The 16,562-nt window shown below is 43.8% G+C and overlaps 1 protein-coding gene across 2 annotated transcripts in view; it reads left to right on the top strand.

Moving 5' to 3' along the window:
* The first annotated feature begins 7,241 nt into the window (after nt 1-7,241).
* The window catches only part of LOC109550262 (phospholipid-transporting ATPase IB-like), a 39,014-nt gene continuing 29,693 nt past the window's right edge, over nt 7,242-16,562 (top strand). The window contains exon 1 of one of the 2 annotated variants that reach the window (XR_012327519.1): nt 7,242-7,510. The gene's annotated coding sequence lies outside the window, so the exon portion shown is untranslated. The other variant, XM_073794979.1, reaches the window with a different exon arrangement.

The following is a 16,562-nucleotide window of genomic DNA, read 5'->3' as shown; positions in this document are numbered from 1 at the left end:
ACGCCCAAACTAAAAGGCTTATCTGCCCCAGTTCTCCTCTTATCTGGCTGCTGTCTCCCCTCTAGCCTTTATTTATCTAACTCTACTCATCTTGGAAGGATCGACTTTTTTCAGGAAGTCATCTTTGTTTACTCTAATTGAAACTTCTCTCTCACTCAAATTTTCTCTCCCCCAGGCCTAGAGTAAGATTTTCAGAGGACTGTGGGTGTGAGGTTTTGATGCTCACCCATTATACTTCAAAGCAAAAACAACCCTAAAATATACAATATGTGTACAAAGTTTCTAACTTCTTCCTATAATTGTTACTGTTTTTATAAAGTTTTTCATTTAAAAATAATAAATTTGTTTTTGGCTGCATTGGGTCTTCGTTGCTGTGCGCGGGCTTTCTCTAGTTGCGGCAAGCGGGGCTCTTCCTTGCGGTGCGCGGGCTTCTCATTGCGGTGGCTTCTCTTGTTGTGGAGCACGGGCTCTAGGCACGTGGGCTTTAGTAGTTGTGGCATACGGGCTCAGTCGTTGTGGCTCATGGGCTCTAGAGCACAGGCTCAGTAGTTGTGGCGCACGGCCTTAGTTGCTCTGCAGCATGTGGGATCGTCCTGGACCAGGGCTCGAACCCGTGTCCCCTGCATTGGCAGGCGGATTCTTAACCACTGCGCCACCAGGGAAGCCCTGTAATTGTTATTTAGATGATTTTTTTTTTAAAAAATCCAATTCTTTCAAACGCTGTTTTGGTACCCTTGATTTGATGGTACTCAGGGCAGTGCTAATGCTGTTTGTTGGATTAACCACCTGTTTCCTTCACCAGAAGGAATGCATTATAAGATTAGGGACTTTGGCTGGTTAATTACTGTATCTCTGAAGCCTAGAATAGCACGCACATATAATAGGTTCTCAGTATGTTCAACTCATGAGTAAAAGGGAAATCTTCTAGCTGTGTTCAAATATTTTAAGAACTTCATGTGGCAGGTGTGTAAGTGGGGATACCGGGTTGGGTTTTCTTCTGTGCTTCTGAAGGCAAAGAACTACGTATGGGAACTATTGGGACTGAACATACAAATTTTCTGATATTTAGAGCTGGTCTTTATTACCTCTAGATTAGAGTTAGAGTTGAACATTACCCTTGGCATCCTCATAAGGCAGTGACCTCTCCCCATCGGTGGAAGTACTCAGAGTCAGAGCAGCATCTGTCAGGGGATTCCTTCTTGCAGAAAGGAGTAGGCGAAATAATCCCCCCGCCCCTCCAGCTATCCATGTCCTAATTCCTAGAACCTGTGACTGTGACCTTACATGGCAAAAGGGACTTCCTGGATGTGATTAAGATAAGGACCTTAACATGGTGAGATGATCCTGGATTACTGGCAGGGGGTTAGAGGTGCTCAATCCAATCACATGTGTCCTTCAAATCAGAAAACCTTTCCCGGCTGAGGTCAGAGTCAGAGGATGATGTGAAGAAGGGTCAGAGAGATGCAACGTTGCTGGCTTTAAAGAAGGAGAAAGGGGGCCACAAAACAGGTAATGCAGTTAGCCTCTAAAAGGTCAGAAAGGCCAGTAAAGATCTCCCCAGCAGGAGCCTCCAGAAATGAACATAGCCCTGCCCTCACTCTGATTTTTTTGTGACATGTGTTGAAGTTTGGAATTCCATTGGAATTCTAAAGGTAAAGAACCGTAAGAAAATAAAGTCATGAGTTTTCATCCATCAGGTTTGTTGGAAAACGAATACAATGACCTTTAAGATTATTTTCCAGATCTGAGACTCCATAAGGCTAACCTGTCGGAGGAGGGATTGGATTAGAACCAGGAAAACAATTCCCAAAGTGAGAGTTATTAAACATGGCGGTGATTTATTAAGCAGACTGTGAAATCCCCATCTCTAAAGAGCTTAAAGATGAGAATGGATGAATGTGACCTTCTAGAACTCAGTCTACAGTTCCATCATCCAAGAGTCCAGGGGATGAGCGAGATGAATTCCTACTCTCTGGAGTCTATGAAAGGAGCCCAGTCTATGAAAAGAGGCAGGATTTCTGTAAGACTGGTGCAAATTGCCTTTAAATGGAAACAATTTCCCTTCTGAAAGCATTGGGGTATTAGGTGAAAATGTCCAAATTGAAGCAATTTAAAACCTCCATTTCCTATTTGGCATGAGTTATGAAATTTCATATGAACATATAGATACATAAACAATGTAGCCATTGATATTATGCCCAAACTGAGCCTGTCATTTGCTTTTGAGTGATGGAGCAAGACCGCATATTTCCATCCAGGGATCTGTTACAATAGGAACCGTTTTGATTATATCTTAAATTTTTTAAAAAACTCCCTCTTACCTTGGGGGAGTGCAGGCCTCTGAGTCTGCAAATCAGTTTGCATACAGCCAACACCCTCTTCGGGAATCTGTTCTGTCTTGCCCAACTAAGGTCCCCACAGAGAGGGAGAGAAGAGCTGCAGATTTCACTTAAAAGTTCCCCCAGTCTGCTCTTCTGGGTGCCTTAAGCAGTGACTGGAAGGTCCTGATCTCTTTTCTTTTTTTTTCTGATAGGAGGGAATTTTTCTTTTTCTTTTTTAAAAATTAATTAATATTTATTTTTGGCTGCGTTGGGTCTTCGTTGCTGCGCGCGCTTCCTCTAGTTGCGGCTAGCGGGGGCTGCTCTTCGTTGCGGTGCACGGGCTTCTTATTGCGGTGGCTTCTCTTGTTGCAGAGCGCCAGCTCTAGGCGCGCTTCCGTAGTTGCGGCTCGCGGGCTCAGTAGTTGTGGCTCAGTGGGACTGCTGATAATTCCAGGAATAGGTCCTCAGCTCTCTCTGAAAGTGATCAGTAGCGCTTTGACCATAGATTCGCTCCTCTAAGGAGTCCGCTTCTCTTCCCTAATTGTGCCGCACGACTAAGTTCTTGTCTATGTCTGTTTGAAGGGAGGGTGGGAGGGTGGCTGGGCTGCGGGGGGGCGGACTGATGTCATAACTGCCTCCCTTGCACCGTCAGCATTTCTCATCTGTCCTTGTCTACCGACCATTTATTCTTGTAGAATCTAGTTTCCCATCAGCAATGATGAGGACACCTCACCTTGGAGCTGCTGCGTCACCGTTAGTATGGGCTGGATGGTGGCCTGCAAACGACCTTACACTCCCTAGCATTTGTAGACCTTGGACATTAACCCCACTTCTCCCAGGGGAAACTGCAGTCTTGTTTTAGGTCACCTGGTGACTTCTAGTCCAGTGTGCTAATACTTCAGGGCACTGTGGTCCAAGCCAGCTTCAAATAGGGCTCAAGCTAAACATTTCAGAGAGGGATCTAGCATGACTCAACCAAGACTCTCTGGAGTCTAAGTAGTCTGGGTTTGAATCCTGAGGGCCACTTTTGGCAACGTGACCTTGGGTAAGTTACTTAACCATGAGTTTACCCACAAAGTCACTGCTTCCAGACTTTGGCTTAACCCCTGGGAAAGGGAACCCCAAGAATAAATGCGGTAATTTTAATTTTTTACGCAATCCATCAGATGGGGCAGGGAAGGGTGGGCTGCATGTAGCTCAGAGTGGTCAGAAATTAACTGAGATCCAGAAAGTTAAGAGGCGTGATATTTCCTGCACACCTGAGCGGACATTCGTACCGATACACCAGACACCTCGAGAACTTCCGTATCCCGCCATCCCCACGGCTATCAGCCTCGCCCGCCCACCAAACGGTCACCCCTTCTGGAGCCGGCTCAGTTTTCCAGGCCTTTCCCCTTCCTAGGCGTCTCCTGCGGGTTCCCAGTCAGAAGGCTGAACCCCCACGTCGCAGCCGTGGCCGGAGGCGCCCACGGCGGCGAGACTAGCGGTCCTCCGGCTCGTGGCCCGAGCACGGTCCGGCAGCGAACCTCGGACCACTAGAGGCCCTCGGGAAGCCCCCGCGCCAGGGTCGCGGATCGGCGCGTGGAAGGGCAAGGGGCCGGGGCGTGGGGGGTCAGTCCCGGCCACACCCCTCCCCGCCTCGCGCCGGCGCTCTGGCAACTGGGGCGGGGCTCGGGGGGGCAAAGGCGGGCCAGCACCGCCCTCGCACCGCCCCCGCACCGCCCCCGCACCGCCTACGTTGGGGGAGAGGGCGGTGCCGCGACAGGCGGGACGGCCGAGGGCGGACGGCGGCCGAGGAGTCCCAACCTCAAGCCCGGTGCGTGCGCGAGTGTGTGCGGGCGGGGCGGGGGCGCGCGCGCGTCCTGACAGGCTGGTGTCAGCGGCGGCGCGCCCCTCGGCGCGGCCGGAGCTCCAGCTCCAAGCCAGAGTCCGCGCTCCTCGTCTGGGGGGGTTTTAACTGTTCAAAGCTGCACACGCTCCGGCCGTTCAAATTTCCAGAAGTGTCTTGATTGCTTGCTTTCTTTTTTTCACTTTGTTTTGAAATCTTGACCTGCAGCGTGTTATGTCCTGGCTCTCGGACACGCTTTAGGCAACCAGGGCATGAAAAATGGAAATGGAAGCTTCCGTAAGTGAACTTGAATTTCTACCCCTGATGAAAACCTGTGACTGGCTCCCCCGTTGCATTTTTAGGTACAGTCTAAAACGCTTCCACGGTCTCCGGGTCCCCAGGGGCCCGGTCCAGCCCCACCCGGCGGGCCTCACTCCCTCCCCGCAAGCTCCGGGCACATGGACCTTGTACAGTTCTTCAGCGAAAAGAGATCTCCGCTCAGCTGACACTTTTGCCTTGTTTCCCACGACTGAGATTCCTCCTCTTCCTCTCTGCCTACCTCATTCTCGTCCTTTAGATTTCAGATCAAATACCACTCCCTCGGAAGGATTTCGCTGACCTCTCGAAACTTTATTTTCCTTGGCACTTAACAGTATATCATTAAAAAAAATGTTATCTTGTGTTTATTTGTTCAATGCTTATGTTTAGTAGACTGTAAAGTTCAGGAAGGGACGACCATGGCTCTTTTGCCTTTTACTGTACTTTCAGAACCTCGCAGGAGGTGGGACATAGTGGATATTCCCCAAATATGTATTGAAGGTACAAAAGAACTTTCCAAGCATGTGATTACAGACCTTTGATTCTGGGAACGTGCAAGGTTTGCAGTTTGCCCCGAGGAGACAAGTTTCGAATCATGGCCTCTAAACTTTTTCCACGGTACCTTACTTTCATTAACAATTTTTTTTTTCTTGCACTCCAAATATATGTATATTTATTTATTTACAAATTATAAAAGTGTAGTGCATGCTCATATATATTTATATATTATTATAAAGCACACACAACCAAACAGAAGCTTTTTAAAGCTAAGATAAAAATAATAGCTATAAATAAAAGTTCTACAATTTTTTTCCTGCACTATGCTTTGGAGCCCACTATGCAGATAATTTGTGAGAAGAGGGCTGCCCTCTCTTGGTAGAGGGCAGCTAAAGACACTTGCTTTGCATGGCCCGAATTCCTCAGGCTTTCACAGGGTTACCGTTTTGTGACCTCTCGTATACTCAGCATTCCTGGTCTACACTATTTTCATTCAAGGAAAATATAAAGCGAGGCATTGTTTTAAGCCAGCACATTCTTTAAAATGCAGAGGTACTCGTATTATGCACTTATATTGGACCAGGAAACAATGAGACATACGCATGTATAAATGTCTCAAAACTGAGTGTCCATCTTTATAACAGCATGGTCACTACGCTATAAACGGAAAAATAATTAATCTGTTCTCATGTTTCAAGGCTTACAGAATTTTCACCTTTGAAGGCAACTCAATTATATTATTTTAGGTTTCTTTCTTTTTTTTTTTTTTTGGCAGCGCTGTGCATCTTGTGGGATCTTAGTTCCCCAACCAGGGCCCACAGCAGTGAAAGCCCGGAGTCCTAACCACTGGGCCGCCAAGGAAGTCCCATATTATTGTAGTTTTGATGGTGGGATATTCCCTACTGACTTTTATATTATATATATAATCTATCTATACTATATTATACATTTATAATATAATTATGTCATATTATAAATGTTTATACATTTATATATAAATAAAGCCTTATATACGTTAAGCCTTAAGAACTTCTAGGGTAAAAGCATAACAGATTTCTATTATACAGCATGTCTTTTGGACTTAAATAGTTCAGTGTTTGAACAAATTCTGAAATGCGTTTATGTATGGGTGAAATGGGGGAGACCAATCATAACATCGTCCTAGGAAAATATTACAGATCTATGTATGAGAATTTCCAGCAAAGTCAGCTACACCTTCTGAGAGAGATAGGAGTGAAACATGTAACATAAGTCAAAACTGCAATTGTTCACTAATTGTTTACAATTTCCAGTTGTGTAGATAAATAATTCACTTAACCATTATTTATTTCTCCAGAGCTATTTTTTGCTACTTGATCAACATATTCAATTTTACCTTTTCATTTCTACTTCTGCAAAAACGATTATGTTTTAGAATCTGTCTAAACTGCCCCTATTTTCAAGTTGCAGTCTGTTAGGGATATAAGTAAAGAGACAATGATCACAAGCAAATAAGAGTCCTGAGCCCTCACCCTGTCTACCAAATAACAAACTCACCAGCAAATATACACAAATGCCCACAAATGCCTAGGCAAGGTAGGGAAAGGAGGGAAGAAAGCCAGAGTAGAATTGCTTTAGATGTTCCACTGATTTTGAGGTTCTCACCTCCCATAGAATCTTCCTTCACAATTCACTGTATTTCTCTACTTCATTCCCATGACACGTGTCAGGCAGGAATATTACGCAGGCAGTGCACAATCCAACCACAGTTCCCCAAGGGTACCAATCTCCCAGAATTGCTATGTCAAAGCCCACATCCTAATCCAACATTCCCATCCCTCTGCCTATTCCAGTCACCAAAGGAATTCTTTGGGGGTATGTTGTTTTACTCGGGCTCTACGGCATATCGAGTTGCATGTTACCAGAGTTTCTGAAAATAGCAGCTCACTTATTAATTACACACGGGAAAAGGTGCCATTACGATGGAGAGAATTAGAGGATACTGTTTTAATTAGAAGATCAGTGTATCATCACCAACAACTTGTGGAGCCCTAGCTGGGCCTCCTCCAGCCGCAGGCGGGCACCGCGACGGCTCTTCTCTCCCGGGGGCGTGGCCCACCCCGGGTGAAGGGACGGAACCGCGGTGGGTGCTGAGTGATGGTTCCGCGACCTGGTCCTGGGGCCTCCCTGGCTCGCTCCCCGGAGCTCCCGGCAGCCAACCGGTGACCCCACGCGCCGGCAGGAGGCGCGCCGCCGAGGCCCCAGCGCACCGACTGCGCAGGCGCAGAGCCGGGCGGACCCGCGGCGTAGGGGAGGCCGGCGGGGCTGCTGCTCGCTGGCCGCGGCCCGTCCCGAAGAGCCGGGGCGCCCGGGGAGGCTGCCGGAGCAGCGGCCGCAGACCCATGGAGGAGCGTGCTGGATGCACGGGGGAAGCCGCTTCGCACGGGCTCTGAGGAGAAGCCGAGCTCGGCCGTTCCCGGCCTGGGTTTCCTCCTTTGTGACCCTGCCTCGCGGGGGCTGTGAGGGAGCAGCGTCGGCCGCGTGGCCGGTGCGCTTGAAGAAGAAGGTGACGGGAAAAAGGCGCGGGCAGAGCGAGCGGCCGGCAGGCTGTGTCCTTGTGTCACCTCCCGTGGGAAAGCCGCCCGCGCCCAGGCGGCCGCTGCGCTGGGTGCTCGGGCGCCGGGTCCCTGCGGTCGTTGGTGGTGGGAGCCGGGCTGGGGACCCTGGGGACGGCCTTGCTTCCTTGCTCACACCGTTCACATGACATTTCATCGCAGCCTTCAGTGTCGACGTTGGACTTGAGTGAAAGTTCATCTCGTCCAAATATTTATTGAATGACTATTCGAGAATTATTTTAAAAATCTGAGTGCATAGGCGAGCGCCTGGCACCCAAAAGGGTCACATTCCTGGTTTAATACCGTAACCTCACAAGGCCCTTTTTCTTCATCCGTAAGAGTGACTCCACCGCCCAAGGTTGCCCAAGGTCACAGGCCAGGGAGCTGCAGTGCTTGCTGAGAGATTTTTTTTTTTTTTAAGATTTAAAAAAAAAAAAAAAGTACAGTTGATTTAGTGTTGTGTTAATTTCTGCTGTACAGCAAAGTGATTCAGTTATACATATACGTACATTCTTTTCTTCATATTCTTTTCCCTTATGGTTTATCACAGGATATTGAATAGAGTTCCCCCTTGAAGCAAGGCGTTTGGCCTCCAGGCTCTGTGCTCTTAGTCACAACAGTTAGTGACTAAGGAGCACGTTTTTAGATGCATTCTCCAGGCTCTTCTTCTATTTTATTTGTACTTCTGTTAAGTAGGAGATAAATCACTTTGCATGGAATCTGTGATCTATCAATCCTACATGGACCTTAAAAGTGCAGTGGATTGAGATTCCTGTGTTTTTCACCTCGTCTTAGGGCACAGTGTGGTTGCCTGAATTACTTCAGTGTAAATGATATCCACACTCAAAATACACATGGGCAACAGAAGGCAACTACAAAACTCACAGGACTCAAACTTTCTAGGACCCACTGGGTCATCGCTCATCTAAAGGAAATTGTAGCTGTAACTGCTGGTGAAACTGAAGGGGTACAGGTATTATCTCCCCTAGGAGGCTGGTTGGGCATCTCATAGAGGCTGTACTTCCAGAGGTCAGTCGTTTATGAGATTTGTTCTGTTCTTTGAAGCTACTCATTTCAAAAACACTTTTTCTGAAGGCTATGTATTCCTATAATGTATTCCTTTCACTGATTTCTGTGCTAGAGGAAATGAAGGTAATCAGTGGGGTGTATGTGAGAAGACTCTTCAGGGGAATGTTAAACAGTTGGCCAGAGGGCAGTTCACCAGACAGCTGGCATTGTTGCATGAAGAACGATGGGAGCAAATATTAGACTCTTGTTAGGGGTCACGGTTGGGTTTTCAGGCATTTCCTGTTAAATCATGGTAAAGAATGCACATTTGTGCATTCGAGGGGCCTATTTTACATGTTAGAAACAAGACCTTTTGTGGAGTACAGAGTTATGCTTTAGGAAGTGTGAGCCCATTGTGATAGGCTGAAAGTGCCCCAGGCCCCCGACCCCCCCCCCCCACCCCAGGATATACACAGCCTAATGCCTGGTTGAATGTTACCTTATTTGGAAAAGTCTTTGCAGATGTGATTGACTTAAGGATCTCGAGATGGGGAGGTTCTCCTGGATTACCTGGGGGTGCCCTAAATACAATCACAAGTGTCCTTAAATGAGAGAGAGGCAGAGGGGATTCGATACAGGAAAAAAGAGAAGGAGGCCATGTGAAGATGGAGGCATGGACTGGAGATATGGCCGCAAGCCAAGGAATGCTGGCAGTAATCAGAAGCTGGAAGAAGCAGGGAACAGATTCTTCCTTAGAGCCTCCAGCGGGAGCACAGACCCCCTGATACCTTGATTTTGGTTCACTAAAACTGATTGTGGATTTTGGCCTCCAGAACTGTGAGAGAATACATTTCTCTTAGGCCACCAAGCTTGTGACATTTGTTACTGCAGCCGCAGGAAATTAATGCTCGTGGTTAATTCAGGGAACTAATAGATCTCTGAATCTGTCTAACAAGGAATTCGTTGATACTAGTTTTGTCCCTTTGATACTATTTTCCCTTCTTGGAATGCTTGGCTTTGTAGTTGATGGTATAGAGACTGACTTGGTGACCCTGAGTCGTGTGGCTCCAGCCCGAACATTCAGGTGTTTTTGTTTGTTTGAGTGGTCAGGGATAGCAGTACAAATAAGACAATGTCCATATCCAGGCCATGAGGTCAGTATCTGCCTATCAAATATCAATATTGGCCTCAGAATATTAACGTTAAAATTAATTGCTCACCTTGGCTCACCACGCACTAGTGGGGTTGGATAAGCTTCACAATCTGACTGGGGTTATAAGGAGGACCAAGCCAAAAGAAAACAAACCCTTGGTTATATACATTTAGCACTGTGATATATTTATGTTATACTGGGTTTGTAAGTCACTACGTCTAAACATACGCATGAAGTCAAGATTGAGTCAGGAGCCCAGCGGGCCAATTCTGGCTCCTCTACTTTAGGCAACTTAGTTAAACTTTCTGGAGAGTGGAAATAGCATGAGATATAATAATAAATATTATTTAATAAACACGTATGTATCAGAAACTGGACTAAGTGCTGTACGTATATAATCTTATTTAATCCTTGTAACAACCCCTAGCAATAAGTGTTATCCTAATTATATGGATGAGATTGATGTTCAGAAAAAATTAAGAAAACGTGTCCAAATCTGCAAAATCAGTGGCTGAACTGGAATCTGGACACAGGATGTCTTATTTCCAAGTACATACTCTTTTTTTTTTTTCCAATATTTATTTATTTATTTATTTGGCCGCGCTGGGTCTTAGTTGCAGCACGCAGGATCTTCGTTGCTGCGTGTGGGATCTTACTTGCGGTGTGCGGGATCTTTGATTGCAGCATGCAGGGATCTTTACTTGCAGCATGTGAACTCTTAGTTGCGGCATGTGGGATCTATTTCCCTGACCAGGGATCGAACCCGGGCCCCCTGCATTGGGAGCATGGAGTCTCAGCCACTGGACCACCAGGGAAGTCCCTCTAACTACATACTTTTTTTAAAAAATAATTTTTTAATAGATCTTTATTGGAGTATAATAGTTTCACAATACTGTGTTAGTTTCCATCGTACAACAAAGTGAATCAGCCATATGCATACATATGTCCCCATATCCCCTCTCTCTTGAGTCTTCCTCCTATCCTCCCTATCCCACCCCTCTAGGTCATCGCAAAGCACCGAGCTGATCTCCCTGTGCTATGTTGCTGCTTCCCACTAGCCGACTATTTTACATTCGGTGGTGTATATATGTCGATGCTACTCTTACTGTGCCCCAGCTTCCCCCTCCCACCCTGTGTCCTCAAGACCATTTCCTATGTCTACATCTTTATTCCTGCCCTGCAACTAGGTTCATCAGTGCCATTTTTTTTTTAAGATGCCATATATATGCGTTAGCGTACGGTATTTGTTTTTCTCTTTCTGTCTTCACTCTGTATGACAGACTCTAGGTCCATCCACCTCACTACAAATAACTCAATTTCGTTTCTTCTCATGGCTGAGTAATATTCCATTGTATATATGTACCACATCTTCTTTATCCATTCATCTGTCAGTGGACATTTAGGTTGGTTCCATGTCCTGGCTATTGTAAATAGTGCTGCAATGAACACTGTGGTACCTGTCTCTTTTTGAATTATGGTTTTCTCAGGGTATATTCCCAGTAGTGGGATTGCTGGGTCATATGGAGTTCTATTTTTAGGTTTTTTTTTTTTTTTTTTTTTTGCGGTACGCGGGCCTCCCACTGTTCTGGCCTCTCCCCCGTTGCGTAGCACAGGCTCGGGACGCGCAGGCTCAGCCGCCATGGCTCACGGGCCCATCTGCTCTGCAGCATGTGGGATCTTACCGGACCGGGGCACGAACCCGTGTCCCCTGCATCGGCAGGTGGACTCTCAACCACTGCACCACCAGGGATGCCCCTATTTTTAGTTTTTTAAGGAACCTCCATACTGTTTTCCATAGTGGTTGTATCAATTAACATTCCCACCAACAGTGCAGGAGGGTTCCCTTTTCACCACACCCTTTCCAGTATTTATTGGTTCTAGATTTTTGGATAATAGCCGTTCTGACCGGCGTGAGGTGATACCTCATTGTAGTTCTGATTTGCATTTCTCTAATAATTAGTGATGTTGAGCATCTTTTCATGTGCCTCTTGGCCATCTGTATGTCTTCCTTTGTGAAATGTCTATTTAGGTCTTCTGCCCATTTTTAAATTGGATTGTTTGTTTTTTGGATATTGAGCTCCATGAACTGTTTGTATATTTTGGAGATGGATCCTTTGTCTGTTGTTTCATTTGCAAATATCTTCTCCCATTCTGAGGGTTGTCTTTTTGTCTTGTTTATGGTTTCCTTTGCTGTGCAAAAGCTTTGAAGTTTAATTAGGTCCCATTTGTTTATTTTTGTGTTTATTTCTATTACTCTAGGAGATGGGTCAAAAAAGATCTTGCTGTGGTTTATGTCAACGAGTGATTTTCCTATGTTTTCCTCTAAGAGTTTTATAATGTCTGGTCTTACATTTAGGTCTTTATTCCACCTGGAGTTTATTTTTGTGTATGGTGTTAGGTAGTGTTCTAATTTCATTCTTTTACATGTAGCTGTCCAGTTTTCCCAGCACCACTTATTGAAGAGGCTGTCTTTTCTCCATTGTATGCTCTTTCCTCCTTTATCCTAAATTACGTGACCATATGTGCATGGGTTTATCTCTGGGCATTCTATCCCGTACCACTGATCTATATTTCTGTTTTTGTGACAGTACCATACTGTCTTGATGACTGTAGCTTTGTGGTATAGTTTGAAGTCAGGGAGCCTGATTCCTCCAATTTTCTTTCTCAAGATTGCTTTGGGGTCTTTTGTGTTTCCATACGAATTGTAAAATTTTTTGCTCTAATTTTGTGAAGAATGCCATTGACAGTTTGATAGGGATTGCATTGAATCTGTAGATTACTTTGGGTAGTATAGTCATTTTCACCATATTGATTCTTCCAATCTAAGAACATGGTATATTTCTCCATCTGTTTATGTCATCTTTGATTTCTCTCATCAGTGTTTTATAGTTTTCTGAGTACAAGCCTTTCGCCTCCTTAGGCAGGTTTATTCCTAGGTATTTTATGCTTTTTGTTGAGATGGTGAATGGGAGTGTTTCCTTAATTTCTCTTTCTGATTTTTCGTTGGTGGTGTACAGGAATGCCAGATATTTCTGTGCATTAATTTTGTGTCCTGCAATCTTACCAAATTCATTGATTAGTTCTAGTAGTTTTCGGGTGGTATCCTTAGGATTTTCTATGTATAGTATCATGTCATCTGCAAAGAGTGGCAGTTTTACTTCTTCTTTTCCAGTTTGTATTCCTTTTATTTCTTTTTCTTCTCTGATTGCTGTGGCTAGGACTTCCAAAACTATGTTGAATAAGAGTGGTGAGAGTGGAGCTCCTTGTCTTGTTCCTTATCTTAGTGGAAATGCTCTCAGTTTTCACCACTGAGTATGATGCTTGCTGTGGGGTTGCCATATATGACCTTTATTATGTTGAGGAAGGTTCCCTCTATGCCCATTTTCTGGAGAGTTTCTATCATAAATGGGTGTTGATTTTGTCAAAAGCTTTTTCTGCATTTATTGATATAATCGTATGATTTTTATTCCTTAATTTGTTAATGTAGTGTATCCTATTGATTGATTTGCGTATATTGAAGAATCCTTGCATCCCTGGGATATATCCCAGTTGGTCATGGTATATGATCCTTTTAATGTGTTGTTGGATTCTGTTTGCTAGTATTTTGTTCAGGATTTTTACATTTATGTTCATCAGTGATATTGGTCTATAATTTTCTTTTTTTGTGACATCTTTTTCTGATTTTGGTGTCACAGTGATGGTGGCTTTGTAGAATGAATTTGGGAGTGTTCCTCCCTCTGCAATTTTTTGGAAGAGTTTGAGAAGGATTGTGTTAGCTCTTCTCTAAATGTTTGATAGAATTCACCTGTGAAGCCATCTGGTCCTGGACTTTTGTTTGTTGGAAGATTTTAAATTACAGTTTCAATTTCATTACTTGTGAAAGGTCTGTCTATATTTTCTAATTCTTCCTGGTTCAGTCTTGGAAAATTGTATCTTTCCAAGAATTTGTCCATTTCTTCATGGTTGTCCATTTTACTGGCATATAAGTGTTTGTAGTAGTCTCTTATAATCCTTTGTATTTCTGCAGTGTCAGTTGTGATTTCTCCTTTTTCATTTCTAATTTTATTGATTTGCGTCCTCTCCCTTTTTTTCTTGATGAGTCTGGCTAAGGGTTTATCAATTTTATTTATCTTCTCAAAGAACCAGCTTTTAGTTTTATTGATCTTTGCTATTGTTTTCTATGTTTCTATTTCATTTATTTCTGCTTTGATCTTTCAAATATTGATCTTTGATTTCTTTCCTTCTACTGACTTTTGGTTTTCTTCTTCTTTCTCTAGTTGTTTTAAGTGTAGGGTTAGATTGTTTATTGCTATTTTTCTTGTTTCTCAGGGTGAGATTGAATTGCTATAAACTTCCCTCTTAGAACTGCTTTTGCTGCGTCCCATAGGTTTTGGGTCGTCGTGTTTTTGGTCATTTGTTTCTATGTATTTTTTTATATCTTCTTTGATTTATTCAGTGATCTCTTGGTTATTTAGTAGCGCACTGTTTAGCCTCCATGTATTTGTGGTTTTTACAGTTTTTTTCCTGTAATTGATTTCCAATCTCACAGCACTGTGGTCAGAAAAGATGCTTGATACGATTTCAATTTTCTTAAATTTTCCGAGGCTTGATTTGTGACACAAGATGTGATCTATCGTGGAGAATGTTCCATGTGCACTTGAGAAGAAAGTGTATTCTGCCACTTTTGGGTGGAATGTTCTATAAATATCAATTAAATCTATCTGGTCTAATGTGTCATTTAAAGCTTGTGTTTCCTTATTTATTTTCTGTTTGGATGATCTGTCCATTGGTGTAAGTGGGGTGTTAAAGTCCCCTACTATTATTGTGTTACTGTCGATTTCCCCTTTCATGGTTGTTAGTATTTGCCTTATGTATTGAGGTGCTCCTATGTTGGGTGCATAAACATTTTTATTTGTTATACCTTCCATTCCATTAGACTTACAATAGATTTACAGAGCTTGGCAAGAATGACAGAAACAAAGCCATTCCAGAGTTCCTTCAAATTAAGAAAAAGATTTCTTAGGTGACAACCATGTGTTGACTGAAGTTAATACTTGGTAAGTTGTGACTGAACAAATATTCCAATTTGAATGTGGGGTTGTAACTTTTAGTTGTTTTTAAAAATATTTTTCTTTGAAATAAAATTCTTGCTGGATGTCACCTGAACATGATTCTCCCAATAGGTCAATGAACTACCATCATTTGGAAGAGAATATTATTTTAGCAACCACAAAATTAGACAAAGTCCTTTCAAATATTTGTATTCTCATTTGATTTTTGCAGTAGCTCTATGAGTAGTGCTGTGAGGTCCCTGTTACCGCTCCCATTTGATAGATGTAGTAACTGAGACGCACTCAAGGCCACACAGCGTGTCTGAGGCAGAGCCAGGATTTGAAAGCCACGTCTTCCGAATCACCTCGATGTTTGTTTCCACGTGGCTTTGCTTCTCCTGGATCGACTGCCAACCTATGTGAGAAACTAGCACATACGGGTCCAAAACCAAGTATTCTTGACTCTCCACTGTGAATTTTTTCTAAATGTCACGTACATTGGAAGATCAGGGGCAGTATAGATTTCCTGAAAAAATTTTGAGCCAAGTTCTGATTGTGTGGCTTGGCGATTTTGTTTGTTTCCTGCAGGATGAAGATATGCATTTTAAGGGAAATAATGTGTACGCCATGGCCAGAGCATCCAATCTTAATGAAGAGCTTGGGCAGATGAGGGCCTCTCCAGGGCTGAGCAGGGTGATGGGAGCTTCACAGAAGGTGGATTCAGGGAGAGCATGTGCAGAGTTCAAATGCTAAATGTCGCCATGGGCTATAGATAGTATGACACACACGTGGAGCTTCAGGAGTACAGTTTGTTCAGATATTAATAATATTGCATCATGGGTTGCAAGTAGAACAGACCAAATACAGGTTATTATGTGCTTATGAAAGAGTGGAAGAGCTGGAGGGATAGGTAGGAAAAGCTGTTGGGAGCTCCCAGGGTTTCACTTATCTCTGAGGGAGCCACAGGGACCCTGGAGCCTGGGAGGTGGCCGTGATTATGCCTCCCTAAGGCAGGTGACCCACAGGGAAGCATCCAGAAAGTGCTGCAAAATTCCATACCTGCCAAACCCATGCATCTGCCCACAGCTGCCAGAAGGGAAGCAGTAGAACTTCTGGCTCTTTACTGAAAATTCCTCTCAATGGTAGAAACTAACCTGCTGACAAGAGATTGGGAGAAAGGTAGCCTCGGGCCTCTAGACCCTCCCATTCTATAGCAAGAGGCAGGAATGATGCCAGGTTACCAACAGACAGATGTTGGTTACCTTTTAAATGACACTGGCATCTTTACAAGTTAAAATTCACCTTTAAGAACTGCCACGATTTTTTTGTCAATTATACTACAGTAAAGCTGAAAAAAAAAAAAAGGTACAACAACTTTCACAGTTGTATAGTATCTAAAAGGAGAAAGACTTGTAATTGTTAAGTTTTTCCTATCTATTTTTTGTTCTCAATATATTTTTTTTTACTAGATTATGATTTTCCTTCTTTCGATTAATTGGAGGCCACATATAAATTATGGTGAAAGGCAGAATTTTGGAGTTAAACTTCCTGAGTGTGAATCCTGGTTTCACCATTTACCAGCAGAGACAAGGACACCACAAGAAAAGAAAATTACAGGCCAATATCCCTGATAAACTTGGATGCCAAAATCCTCAACCAGATATTGGCAAATCAAATTCAACAATACATTGAAAGGATCCTACATCATGATGATTTATTCTAGGAGTGCAAGGCTGGTTCAACATCCACAAATCGAACAGTGTGATCCACCACATGAACAAAATGAGGGAG

Source organism: Tursiops truncatus, chromosome 18 (assembly GCF_011762595.2).
Source record: "Tursiops truncatus isolate mTurTru1 chromosome 18, mTurTru1.mat.Y, whole genome shotgun sequence".
Classification (NCBI taxonomy): domain Eukaryota; kingdom Metazoa; phylum Chordata; class Mammalia; order Artiodactyla; family Delphinidae; genus Tursiops; species Tursiops truncatus.
This window is presented reverse-complemented; position numbering and strand designations above follow the sequence as displayed.